The 14,795-nt window shown below is 40.8% G+C and overlaps 1 protein-coding gene and 1 long non-coding RNA gene across 2 annotated transcripts in view; one reads left to right on the forward strand and one right to left on the reverse strand.

The window, feature by feature from the left end:
- Positions 1-14,795, forward strand: part of LOC117530103 (astrotactin-2) — a 362,187-nt gene that overhangs the window by 73,194 nt on the left and 274,198 nt on the right. The window lies entirely within an intron of this gene.
- LOC117530105 lies at positions 3,573-11,460 on the reverse strand. Its single transcript, XR_004566183.1, has 3 exons — positions 11,391-11,460; positions 4,739-4,744; positions 3,573-3,585 (listed from the first exon to the last, which is right to left on the reverse strand). It is a non-coding gene; the product is annotated as an uncharacterized LOC117530105 (long non-coding RNA).

Raw genomic sequence — 14,795 nt, forward strand, 5'->3', positions numbered from 1 at the left:
AAATAAATACATAAAAGATTCCATAATGGTAGTGAAACAACCAGTTTGTGGTTTACTTTGATAAGCTAGATCAATGTTAACAGCAACTTTATTTTGTGTATGTAATCTCCCATAGACGTGTCTCCCACCTGCTGGATGGTCAGTAGAATTTAGTTAGCTGAAGGGATTAAGGAAAACTATGAACAGCAGCGCTTCAGTTTTACATAGTTTCTCTGGCTCCTGCTGAAATACCAGGCACCTCTTGCACTTGTCAGGTGCGCCGCCCTTCATGTCAGCATTAGCTAACTCATTCATCTAGCAGTTTGATGCCCACTATGTGGGCAAACATTGGACAAAGTATGCAAGAGAACAGGACACTAAAACCAGAAATAAAGAAAACTCCTTCAGCATGTTTTAAAACTTTTGACACACTCGTGTTTTCAACATGACAAAAAGAAAACATCACATGATGTGCTGCCACCTGCTGACAGGTTAAGGAATGTGCATATATATGAATTCTGAATGTCATATCTAAATGCTGCTGTCAGTGGAGATCTGTACTTACTTTCAACTACAACACGCGTGCACATAAATCAAGGTGTGTATTAGATTTTTGATAGTAAAACAGAAATGATGTATAATGCAATTGTATGTTGTTTGTTTAGATCATTTATTCATGGGAGTCATGTTTTTGTGTCATTTTAAGTTTGTGAGAATATGTTTTAAATAATATTACAGGCGGAAATAACGAACACCTTTGAGAACATGGAGGAAACACTTTGTGTGTCTGATTAAAAGCCCACTTTAGTTTGAATAATAAATTAATGTGCTGTATTTGGTTAATAATTAGTTCCTACAACACAGGAGAATCTGTCAGATTGTCATGAATAATGCAAGTGACTCATTATCCAAACCATTTTTGTGGAACAAAGTCTCATGGGAGCTTGTGGCTTTCATGGCTGATGCACTTTCCTAAAGTATTTATGCTGGCATTAATGTAGTCAGCCATGAAAGACGTGTTGATATGTCAGCTCGCTTACGAAACTGGATCAAATTTGTCCTGCAGGCAAAAACAAAACAAAACACAGCAAGTGTTAGTGTCAACTCAACTGAGGAAAAATGTGCATCTTTTTTAATAAGCCTGTAAAATAATGTTGATTTAAAATGATTTAGGAGGGATACAGGAAAAGCATCAGCCTTGGGGTACAGTAGGCAGCAGCACCTGAAAGAGAGAGAGACAGAAAGAGAGAGTGAGAGTAGCACATAGGTTTGCTAAACAGACCCAAAAATAAATATACTGAAGCTGAGACCTGCTGCATCGTTAATGATAATAAAGGGGGGGTTCGATACAACACAGATATGTTATGCTGCGTTTACACATAACAACGACAAGTCACAAATGCCACGAAGTACACATTCTTGGCTGCTGATCACGAATGTGATGATTCGGGGCAGAGGCGTCAGGTGTCCTCAGGAACTGCTGCAACCTGTTGCCACACGTTACGATTAATGTCACGTGTTGCTGGAGAATTATCAGGAACCATTACGCGCGGTCAAGAATAGTGTTCCGCATTGTTGCGTGCTATTGCACGTAACAGCGCATCGTTAAGTTCTGTCACGTTGTGAACAAGGTGAATTGTCTCCACACACACACCCATATTCATCCAACCGAATTCACATCGCTCCAGTTTTTCAGAAGAACTTTGTGACTGCATGCGTAGTTGGGCTCTGTGCCATGGAGTGGCGCAGAGAGGAGGAGGAGGAAGAGACAGATGTGTGGCTTCATGTGGTTCGTCGTGGCGCGCAGTGAAATGTGACACCGCGTTACAAGTCGTGTCAAAACTTGACAGTTTCCGTGTCACTTCGTAATAACACGTGACAGTTTGGGCTCCAAGAACCATCACAGGAACCACTACGAACGTTGTCACGTTGTATTAAGGATCACTACTCATCAAGACGGATCAATACGCTCAGGTGCGACCTCCACAACGTGAGACGAAATGAGGGTGGTGTGTGACATTCGTGGAAGATTTTTTGACAGGCAAAAACATGCTCCACCAATATCAAGAATATCACGCACCAACACGCACTATTAAGAAACCTATTCAGATGCGTTAAGTCACATTAAGAATGTCAGCACTGTGTCACGAATGACAGAAAAATGACATTCGTAACGTGTCTTGGTTATGTGTAAATGCACCTTTAGTCATATGAAAGGGAAAAGAGAGGAGTCTTTAATCTGTACTCGAAAGACTCCAGAGAATCAGAGTGTTTTATCTCAGCGGGCAGATTGTTACACAGAACAAGTGCACAATAAGAGAACGTTCTGTGGCCTGCTGACTTCTTTCTAACCTTACACACACAGTAATCCTGCGTCCTAACAATGCAGAACCTGGGCTGGTGCCTAAGGTTTAATTAGTTTTGCCAGATAAGGAGCTGCTAGTCCATGAAGGATTTTGTAAGGTAATAAGGAAATTTTAAAATCTGACCTCTCAACAACAGGAAGGCCAGTGAAGGGAGTCCAGAATCTGGGAAATATGGTCAAAGTCTTTGCTCCTAGTCAAAGTTCGAGCAGGAGCATTTTGAAACGGTTGGAGACCTCTAATTAATGGGCTGTGGTGAACCAGAGAATAGGATATTGGAGTGATCCAATTCCAAAAGAGAATGGCATGGATCAGAGTCTCTGCATACAGAGATCTGGTAAGGGGCTTCAGTGACTGGAGCGAGCGGAACGGCCTTCTCCTGAATACATCCAACACCAAAAGACTATTGCCCTTGCCATAAACTTTTGTTTGTTTTATTTTTGGTGGTGTTTGTTTGTTTGTTTTTTGGTTTTTCTATGGCCAAGTTTCATCACTGAGAATTAGTTTAGTCACTACAGTTTTAAAACTTTTTGGCTTTGGGTCACCTACATAGGCAGCTACGTAGCTACTGCACCTGCACTTTTGGTGCTGTGAGGCACCGATGTAACTCTTCACAATAATTCATGGCTCTCAGTATTACACACCGCATTACGTCTACCATACTTTGCACATACATTCATAGCTTTCCCACACACATGTGGGCATGGCCATTTATGTAACTCAAGTTCCTTCACTATACCCCTTCATGCATGTAAATTTCTGCATATTTCTATGATTGCTTCTTTCATCATGAGCACTTAACAATACTGCATGCTCTATTTCTTTCTTTTATTTTTTTTTCCTCACTGTTCTTGTTAGCACATCTGTTGTTTTTGAAAGCACTGATTTTGTCACTCTCACTGTGTTTGTCTTAAGGTTCTTTTGTGTTACACTTTTAAAAAAAAATTACACAATGCACATAGGTGCTTCAAATATCCATACAGTACGAGTACTAAAAACACAAAAAGAGGCCTGAGAACTTTTAGTGTGTTGTGAATATAATAATAAATGTGAAAATATTTCTTAAGTCTAAAATCTTCAATAAAGGAAATCAGTAGCGGTTTTTGGTACGGGTGAACCTGGCAGCTGCCCGGGGCACCCCTTCCCCTTCTCCAATGGAAGGTGGTTAATGGGTTATAGTCGGTTCCACCTCGACTTTTTTCCAAATAATGCTCGTCTCACTCATAATATTATAAATACAGAACTATAATTCCTGCACATTTTTCTGCATTCTGTGAAATGGCTAATAAAAATAGGTGATACAAAATGATTATGTGGTCACCCAGGTGAATTGTTTTAGTCTAGACTTCTGTTCTGTTCTGTATGGTTACGGTATCCATATCATGAATGAAGGGCTAATGTTAATTGGTGATGTAACACGTTTGTTAGCCTACTTGCTGTGATGCTTGCTAAGTTGGTATGCTTGTACAACAATAATTTGGTCTTAGCAAACACAACATCTAATTTCACCATAAAATTGTACTCAAAATGGTCAGAGAAATTGCCAGGATTTTTAAAATTATTATTTTACACACTGCTAAATGGCATAAACTGGACTTTGTCAGAGGGATGCACTAATAATAATAAAGATAATAATTGGAAATTATTTATTTATGAGACATTGTGAGGTAAATTGGCTGAAGCTGAGTTACAGGTAAATAAAGTAATTGTTTAACTATTGCAAACATAACTTTCTGTTATTTTGAGGTGGATATTTTAGGGGAGAAATCTCAAATATTAAAGAAGTAATGTGTGTAAAATTAACAGATGCTTCAATAGAAGAATGCCTCATGCTTGCATCAAAACTGTTACAAGTTCAATTATTATTTATATCCAACATTTGGGTTAATGTTGGGCCCTGTAATTAGCCAATGGCATTTTCCTATCTGTAGGTAGTTTCAATGACGAACATTTGCCATTTGCTACAACTCTATTTCGTGACAAAGCATAGTTTAACCAGTCATAATTAAAGGTGTGCCAAGCACAGATTTCAAGGCAGTAACCAAGGAGCTAATTGTTAATCCCTGACAGACAGATTAATAAAGCGTTTAATGACAGACATTTAGCATGTAAGGGCATGTTTATTCAAATTTGCAATTCATGGTTGTTTTGTATGAGTTATATCTGTTATTTCTGATGTTCATTTCAATTGCAATTTCAGGGGCACTTAAATATTAATATTAATAGTAATAATAACATAATTTTTAAAAATGGCTGTTTGTGCAATTTTTTTTTATTTTTTTTTTTGGTGGGGAGGTGCTCTCTTGCCCAGGACCGCCACTGAAGGAAATATATATTTGTTCAGCTCTGCTGACCAGGTAGGAATATGTGATTGCCAAGAGATAATAGAACACCACAATGTACTGAATGATTCATCAGTAAATGGCCTCAGGGCAGAAACCTGGTATTGTGTTACCAGTACTTTTGCTGTATTGTCAATATTTGCAGCATGTATAACTTTTGGAGTGAGTTGTGTGAATTTGCAGTAGACCCAGTTTCAAATTAAATTGTTGCATGAACAATAGATAATATTTGTTTGTGTTTTCCATGTTTACAAGTGCTTTCTCAGTTTATAAGAACTTTCCTGCAGCTACCTTTTGTTGAATGATGCAGTTGTTTTTTTGTATTTGTCTTGATTTGAAGTGCTGTGCCCTGTCTCGGCACCATAGTACTGCACCATTTAAATACTGAAAATGCACTCTTTTCGACCAGGTTTTTGCTGATCTGTGACACAATCACTTTCTGTTTCCACACTATTCCAGTGCACCAGCACTGCACCTGATCATACCTTGTTTTTAAAGCAACATGCTTGTGAAAGCACAGATTAGTGTAATTGCACAAGTGGAGGAACATCTGAATTGGACCTGAGCTTACGCTGCAGACTGAGGCTTCACAGCAGTCCAATTAACAGACCAGAGAAAAGGAAGATGTATTCTAAAGAGATCGACGAAATGGAGACAGGATGCTTAGTTCTGAAAAAGAGCCCAGAGTAAAAATAGATGAGGTGCTGTGTGTAGACACCTGAAAAGTAAAACAATGTGGTAACAACCAAGTGTCCTTGCTTGTGTAATTCCTTTAAACACTATAAAGTTTTCATCTTAATGCAGCCGTATAAAATGCAAAGCCCAAAATGTGTTGTACATTTCGCTGCGTTTGAGACTCGATCTCGTTAGTTGATCAATAAGGGCCTCGGCCTTGGAATTGTAATGAAACTTTTTTGTTGCATAAGAATCAATGCGCTATTGTGTAGGCAGTACCTCCAAGCTTACCTTGCAGTTGTATTATGTGCAAAATGGATGTGTTTCTGTCACCAATAGATGCAATAAATAGCCTTAATACTATTGTGCTCTCCCTTGTTCTTATTGTTGAACTGAAGCCAGTTTGCCAACAAACAGCCCATAAATAATGTAGATTCACGTATTATAAATTGTGTTCAGAGATGAGAATTTTTGCCAACAAGAGACCGTTAATAATCTTGAGTAAGCGTGGCAACCGGCATCGATGATGTATGACTCCACTGAGTGTGGTCACGCCAACCATCCATCTGTCAAAACAACTCTTCACACCCACTCAAAAGTGGTCATTTCAATCTTTATTTCATCACTTACGATCGCCTCCTCTCCTCACCCACTAGGTTTTTCCACAGTGATTACAGTGAGCTTTAAGAAAATGCACTGTATTCAATGACAAAAACTGCCTGATGAGAGTCAGCATATTTGTGGTGAGCTGGAGCGCAAGCATTAATCAAGTGCAGGGGTAGCCCAATAGCAGGCTCTGTAATCATGCTGGAGCAGCGCTCTAACTTTGGGCACCGTCTCCTGGTCATTCATCATTTGGAAAAGCTTGAGGCAGAGAGGGAGATTAATAACAAGTGCATTAGTCAGTGTTTAGATGCAACCAATGTGCTTCTGGGTCAGGCAACAGAGTCACAGTGCCAAAGGAGGTAGTTCTGATTAGCTAACGATCGGCAAAAGGAACACCATTAGGATTTAGATTTTTCTTTTTTTTTCCCACCCAAGAGAATAATGCATAATTTGTACAATTTTGTGGAGTGGTGTATGGTGCATCTGGAAAGTATTCACAGCACTTCACCTTTTACACATTTTCTTACGTTACAGCGTTATTCCAAAATGGATTAAATTCAATTTCCCCTCAAAATTCTACTTGCAACACCCCATAATGACAACATGAAATAAGTTTTTTTTTTTTGGGGGGGGGGGGGGGGGGGGGGAATTTATCAGAAATATAAAACTAAGAAATCACGTGTACATAAGTATTCACACCCTTTGCTCAATACTTACTCGTCAATACTGTTTATGCACCTTTGGCAGCAATTACAGCCTGAAGTCTTCTTGAATATGATGCCACAAGCTTGGTGCACCTATCTATGGGCAGTTTTGTCCATTCCTCTTTGCAGCACCTCTCAAGCTCCATCAGGTTGGATGGGAAGCATCGATGCACAGCCATTTTCAGATCTCTCCAGAGATGTTCAATTGGATTCAGGTCTGGACTCTGGCTGGGCCACTCAAGGACATTCACAGAGTTGTCCTGAAGCCGCTCCTTTGATATCTTGACTGTGTGCTTAGGGTCATTGACCTGTTGAAAGATGAACTGTTGTCCCAGTCTGAGGTCAAGAGCACTCTGGAGAAGGTTTTCATCCAGGATGTCTTTGTACATTACTGCATTCATCTTTCCCTCAATCCTGACTAGTCCCCCAGTTCCTGCTGCTGAAAAACATCCCCACAGCTTGATGCTGCCACCACCATGCTTCACTGTAGGGATGGTGCCTGGTTTCCTTCACACATGACATCTACCTTCACACCAAAGAGTTCAATCTTTGTCTTATCAGACCAGAGCATTTTGTTTCTCATGGTCTGAGAGTTCTTCGGGTGCCTTTTGGCAAATTCCAAATGGGCTGCCATGTGCCTTTTACTGAGGAGTGGCTTCAGTCTGGCCACTCTACCATACAGTCCTGACTGGTGGATTGCTGCAGAGATGGTTGTCCTCCTGGAAGGTTCTCCTCTTTCCACAGAGGAATGAGGGAGCTCTGACAGAGTGGCCATTGGGTTCTTGGTCACCTCCCTGACTAAGATCCTTCTCCCGAATCACTCAGTTTTGATGGGTGTCCAGCTCTAGGAGGAGTCCTGGTGGATCTAAACTTTTCCATTTACAGATGATAGAGGCCACTGTGCTCTTTGAGACCTTCAAAGCAGCAGAAATGTTTTTGTACCCTTCCCTAGATTTGTGATTTGAGATAATCCTGCTTTAGAGGTCTACACACAATTCCTCTGACTTCATGCTTGGTTTGTGCTCTGACATGCACTGCCAACTGTGGGATCTTATATGTAGACTGGTGTGTGCCTTTCCAAATGATGTACAATCAGCTGAATTTATTCTAGGTGGACATCATTTAAGCCGTAGACACATGTCAAGGATGATCCGTGGAATCTGTGGCAACAGGATGCACCTGATCTCAATTTTGAGCTTCATGGCAATACTTATTTACATGTTTGTTTGGGGGAGGGGGGGTTGTGTTTTTTTTTTTATCCTTTTGCAAAAATCTCAAAAAACATTTTCACATTGTCATTAAGGGGTACAGTGTGTAGAATTTTGAAGAAAAAATAATTAATTCATCCATTTTGGAATAAGGCTATAAAATAACAAAATGTGTCTAGATGATATCTTTCCTCACAGTATTGCAGCTTATGGGCATTACAAGAAACTGTCCAATTGAGTCTTTTCTTAAGCATTTGTTTCCTGGATTCCCCCGACAGTCGTTGCAGCAGGCATCTTCAGTTGATTGTATTTTTATCGTGGACTCACTCGTTGCTCAGTCCACTTAGAATGCACCTCACAGTCAAGGCAACAAATTATTTTCATCTGCCTCACCTTCCCCACCTTCTGTTTTGCTCCGAATTAAGGAGTCATTTGTCAGTGCCTTGAGTGCATGGCAGAAAGTACAGATGCCCGGTTTGCTGAGGGTTGCCTTTCTCATTCTGAAAAATTATGTTGCCACATAAAGGGCGGAGAACAAGACATGGAAGTTGGAGACATATCAATAAACCTTTTTGAGTCGATTTCTTTGTGACTGCGCAAAACAATCACTCAGCTCAGGCAGTTACTGAGCCATAGCAGGGATATTTGGTGCCATTGTTACACAGGAAAATGTATTCAGCTAACAGTTTAGAGCCCTTTAAGCCATATATTTTCAAGCAGTCTCAACAATAGGCTGTGCAAGCCTACAATGACAATGAGGTGGGTTGTGCATAATGCCAGTTACTCACATCTCTCACATCATGACTTAGGTTTTAAGTTAGTAAAGACTAACAAAGAGTTTCTGGTGTTGCATTCACCACACCACAGCACCGCCTTGGGTCCTGGATGACAGCCACCCAAGAAGAAATCATCCTCTTCTGTTCCCATGCACAGTGGAATAGTGAGCTTGCAAGGAGCAGAGGTGGAGAAAGGTGGAGAGGTGAAAGGTAAAAGACAGTAGTGAGTCCAGCTATGTTGCATGGCTTAGAGGCAGTGGCACAAACAAAAAGACAGGAGGCAGAGCTGAAGAAGCTACGATTTTATTTGTGACAAGGATGGACAGGATTAGCCTGAACATATCGTAGGGGCCGCAGTGGTGGGACAGTTTGAAGACAACGTCAGAGAGGCAGGATTGAGAGGGTTTGTACATGTACAGAGGAGGGGTGCAAAGTATATAGGAAGAAGAATGCTGAGGATTGAGCCACCAGGCAGGAGGAAAACAAGGAGGCCACAGAGGAGTTTTATGAGGACAGGGTGAGATGGAGACACATGATCTGTTATAACAACCCCAAACAGGATCAAATGAAAGACAGCTGGTGAATATATATATATATATATGTGTATATATATATATATGTGTGTGTGTGTGTGTGTGTGTGACCACCAACCACAATGTAATATATAACAGTTGACTTCCCTTCAATTTTATATTATTTGTCCCATTTGCTATTGTGTTCCATTCACTGTGCAATTTTGGTTCCATTTAGCATGCAAGTTTGGTTCCATACATTTTGTACCATTGCACACTGCCGCACGCTCACACTAGCAGTGATGGCACTTAGCTTAAAACAAACATGGCAGGATTTGTTTTGGTGACATACGACGATTTGAACAAGCTTATTGATGGTGCTCATTCTTCAAACACAACAAAAACAAGTCCATTATGTTATAACCCACTTGGAGGCATTTGCAGTATTCGCTGGGACATCTCTAGCTGAAATAAAAATACTGTCAGATAAAGAGCTCGACAAACTCACAAAGTCAATGCACAGCATCAGCTACAGACTACATGGTCAGGATTGTTTTTGAACTGACTATTTTCGCAGGTTTACTGAGAACAATTTTGGATTGGATTGAGTTGCTATTTAAAGTTTTTGTTGTACTGTTTGGAACCACACCAAAATGCAAGTCCCTTTTCTTTTATTTATAAATTATTAAATATCAAATGACAAGGATCTATTCTAGGCATTTTATAAAACAAATAGACTGTTTTTTCATTCTTGCTGTGGAAATAATATTTCCACATGTAATGTCCCATTAAACAAGGCGCAGCCAAATAGAACTTGTAAATATTCATTATTAGTATTTTATACTATAATGTAATATCCAAATGTTTCTTGTCAAGAGATTTATAGAATCTGGAAGTGTTTGGTTGAAAAGCAGAAAGTGAACTGGAAGTGAGTCTCCAGTCAGCGATCGGATGCCTTAAATCAAATAGGAGCATAATCACATTCTGGGCTTGTACTTTTTTTGTCTGTTCTCCTTTGTCCAACATCTGTTTTCTTATCAGTTTGTGTGCCACAGCGAAGACAGTGAGTGATTTTCTATCAGCACAGCACTAGATCAGGAAGTGGTTGTCTTTTATAAAGGGGACAGTCCTGATGTGGTGTCAGAGAGCAATACTACATCACAGTTTATGCAAGAATTATTTACCAATTAAGTGCTGCTATGCCATGAATCTTTTATTTTCAAAGTCAACCTCATACTGCTGGTTGTAGAAGTATTAAGATATTGACAGATTTTATTGTCATTTTCTCTCCGTAGAGCACAAAAATGGTTTGAAATGAAACAATCAAAAGAGGCTTGTGTAGACTTTGAGCCTTAATTAACGGGTTTGAAAAAAATGCATTAACCTATTGAAAGTACAGCAATTTTTTATACATTTTCTCCATTTTCAGACACTGTAGGTAATTGGAAAAGTGACTGATGTGCAGTTTCATGGACAGATGTGGTGTTTTCCCTCATTACATCATGGCAAATGGTACATTCCTAAAAGGAAGGGATGCACTAGTGACTGTTGTGTGGGCCGCCAGAAGAGGAGGTACGGCTGGCCCACCACCAGAGGGCGCCCTGCCTGAAGTGCGGGCTTCAGGCACGAGAGGGCGCTGCCGCCTCACAGGAACAGCCGAGGTGACTTCTGTCACTCATCAACTATGACAGCTGTCACCGATCATCTGCACTTCACCCCGGATAAAAGCAGGATGACACCTCCACCACATCGCCGAGATATCGTTCTTCTACGGAGCAGTACCAGATCCGACACGCGGAGACGGTGGCCACCTGAGGGACTCGGGACCTGGCGGCTCCAGTATCCTTCGGGTTCGGTGGCGGAGGAAATTGTGTGGTACCGGTTCTTCTCTAGACGGACGTCTCCTATCGTCGAGCCTGCCCACACGACACCTTTATCCATTGACTTTGTATTTATTCTATAATCTGCTGTGTGTGGTTGTGGCATTCACAACAGTAAAGTGTTCAAATTTAACTCCTTCTATTGTCCGTTCATTTACGCCCCCTGTTGTGGGTCCGTGTCACTACACTTTCACAACAGTGACCTAAGAACCAGCAAAAGGAAGACCATTCTTTGAAGAAAACCCCCTTTACAACATCTAGCCAAGTTAAGATCACTCAAAATTTCTTAGACATATCATTGTCAGAGTCTGCAATCAAGAGATGCCATCATCAGTGTAACAGCACCAACAAGGTGCAAACCACAGGGAACACTCAAGAACAGGAAGGTCACATTAGACTTTGTCAGAAAACATCTTGCAGAAAATGCCACCCTAGTTCTGAAAGAGGATTCTTTGGATGGGTAAAGGCAGGATTAACTTGTTTCAGAATGTTGTGAAGAGAAGAATATGTATCAGGAAAGAAACGGTCCAAAGTTTACCATGCCATCTGGCAAACATTGCGTTGGCAGTGTTACAGCATTAGCACATATGGCTGCCATTGGAAGTGGGTCACTGGGGTTTACTGATGTGACTCCTTGTGGAAGTAGCAGAATGAATTCTGAAGTGTATCGGGTTTGCTCATAATCTGCTAAATGCTGCCAAACTTATCGGGCGCCACTTCACAACACAGGTGAATAATGAGCCAAAGGATACTGGAAAAGCAACCCAAGAACTGCTCAAGACACGTTTGTAATTGGAATATTCTTCAAAAGGCAGCATATATTAATAAGTTACAGTAATTAATTTTGAACGTTTTTTAATCACTTCTGTGCATACAGTGTTGATTTATTTCTTGCTTTTATCTTTTTTTTCATGCATCAGTGTTTCCCAGTGAGTTCTTTGTCAGTAATACAGCGATTCTCTTGAGTATGTCTGTGACATAGTTGACTATTTTATACTCGCTTAAAAATATCTGACACGCTCTTGTCCTTTGAAAGGTTGCTTAAGGACATTTTAATCATACTAACGGCATACACTACTGGTTTAATGAGCCTATTTTAAGTGTCTTCTTTGCAATGACATTTGCGGCAGACACATGAACACAGCAACAGTGACGATGCTCAGAAGCCATTTTATTGCAGCAGGGCATCTGTCTTCCTATCATTCAAGGTCATGTCACAATTTGTAGAGTCTCTGAACATTATTCCTGAGGTTTCTTCCCATGCCTTTTGCTTATTTAAAAAAAAAAAAAAAAAATCCAGGGTTCCTCACACACACACACATCCCCCCCCTTCTTTCAGTCTGACAGCGGGTGTGTAGATCTCAGTGTTTGGGCATGGCTGAGCACGGGTTACACTCCATCCAACAAGCTGGCATACTCTGAGGAACACACAACGATCCACTATGCTGGACAAGATAGATTGCTTCCACTTTGATTTAAGATTTTGTTCAGCACCAGGAGCTGTACACAAACCCACACACACACAGACACACACAAATCAATGACTTTTAAACCCAACTGAAACCCGATGGCTGTGCATGTCAACGTATACCTAAACATTTTACATTGTACACATGGCAATAAATATAGAGTCTTGAATGTATTCCTTTCTCAACTTAAGGAACTGAGATTATTTGAATTCTGACTTTTAAATCTTGCTCTACGAGGTCTGTTAGAAAACTATCGGACCTTTTTATTTTTTTCAAAAACCTATGTATTTGAACCACGTGTGCTTGCATGAGCCAACCTTGAACCTTTGTGCGCATGCATGATTTTTTTCATGCCTGTCGGTTGCGTCATTTGCTTGTAAGCAGCCTTTGTGTGAGGATGGGTGGAGTCTCTCGGCGTTTTTTCTTTGCAAGGAAATGGCGGAACAACTGGAGCAGTGCGACTGCATCAAATTTTTGCAGAAACTGGGCGACAGCCAGGTGGAAACCATTCGGATTATTCAGATGGCTTTCGGTGACGATCCTCTGGGCATCACACAGATTAAGGAGCGGTACAACCGGTTTAAAGACGGCTGCGAGAACGGTGGAGAAAGCGCCGCGCTCCAGTCGGCATCAACATGCAGAAATGACCAAAGCTCTTGCACCATTCAGAAGATTCAGATGGCTTTCGGTGGCTTTTCAGTCGTGTGACTATCCGAGAAATTGTGGACGAGGTGAGCATTTCCCAACATGTCCTGTGAGGCTTCAACACGGAGTTGCTTTTGCTGCGCATTCAGCTTCATGCCGAAGCCTTCGGCTGAATTTCATCGCCGCTCTTTTCATGGCCAAATCTTCTTACACAGTGGAATGTGCCGAAAAAGTGCTGATGTCCACCTCTTCCACAATTTTTCGGATAGTCACACAACGGTCCCACATCATCACAGCGTTCACTTTGGAAATGATCCGGTCATTTCTGCATGTTGATGCCGATCGGATGCACACTCTCCACCGTTGTGCGGCCATCTTTAAACCGGTTGTACCGCTCCTTAATCTGTGTGATGCCCAGAGGATCGTCACTGAAAGCCGTCTGAATAATCCGAATGGTTTCCACCTGGCTGTCGCCCAGTTTCTGCAAAAATTTGATGCAGTTGCGCTGCTCCAGTTGTTCCACATTTCCTTGCAAAGAAAAAACGCAGAGAGACTCCACCCATCCTCACACAAAGGCTGCTTACAAGCAAATGACGCAACCGACAGGCGTGAAAAAAATCACGCATGCGCACCAAGGTTCAAGGTTGGCTCACGCAAGCACACGTGATTCAAATCCATCAGGTTTTTGAAAAAAATAAAAAGGTCAGATACTTTTCTAACAGACCTCGTACACTCAACATTTTATTCTTTCAAAAGTGCAAAAAGGTTTTACAGTAATTTAACTGCTTCCAGCATTTGCAAAATGTGGGTGGAGGTTAAGTGATTGCACCATCATAATGAATCTCACTGTTGAAGTAAGTGAATCTCTCAACAATGTCAATGCTTCTGATAGATCGGTTCAGAAACGTGCAGTTATGGTTGCAATACCACCTAAGTATCACAACTATAATTACACAGATGCTTGATAAGTATCACTAGGAAATTTTCACCACTGATACATATTAAGCCATAGAAGACTCCATTCAATTTCAGAAGAGATCTGAATCAGAATCAGATCTCACTTTATATACACGCTTTGAAGGGTTACATCAAAACTGTTTCACAGATTGTCACCAAGTTTTGACCACAGATAGATATTAGGGCATGGAAGACGCCACTGAATTTTGCAGGTGATATGGATATGGATTCTAGATCAAGATTTCATTTTATATAGACTTTGAACGATTACTTCAAAACTAATTCACAGATTCTCACCAAATTTGCACCACAGATAGATATTAGGGCATGGAAAACTCCACGAAATTTTGGAGATGATCTGTATCGGGATTCTGGATGAAGATCTCACTTTATATAGGCTTTGAAGGGTTACGTCAAAACTCCTCCACGGATTCTCACCAAAGTTGCACCACAGATAAATATTAGGGCATGGAAGATTCCTCTAAATTTTAGAGGTGATTCGGTTCCAGATTGGCGGACATCAGAAATCTCTGATTGCTCTTGCTAGTTTATGTTAAAACCATAATTTGTGTGAAATGTCACGTGCAGTTAAAATACGCAAATATCTACTTTTTTCCATGTCGGAGGCATTTGAAGTACCAACTTCTTGATATGCCCATCTTCCAGGCTTCCCTTATAG

This window comes from Thalassophryne amazonica, chromosome 17 (assembly GCF_902500255.1).
Source record: "Thalassophryne amazonica chromosome 17, fThaAma1.1, whole genome shotgun sequence".
Lineage (NCBI taxonomy): Eukaryota > Metazoa > Chordata > Actinopteri > Batrachoidiformes > Batrachoididae > Thalassophryne > Thalassophryne amazonica.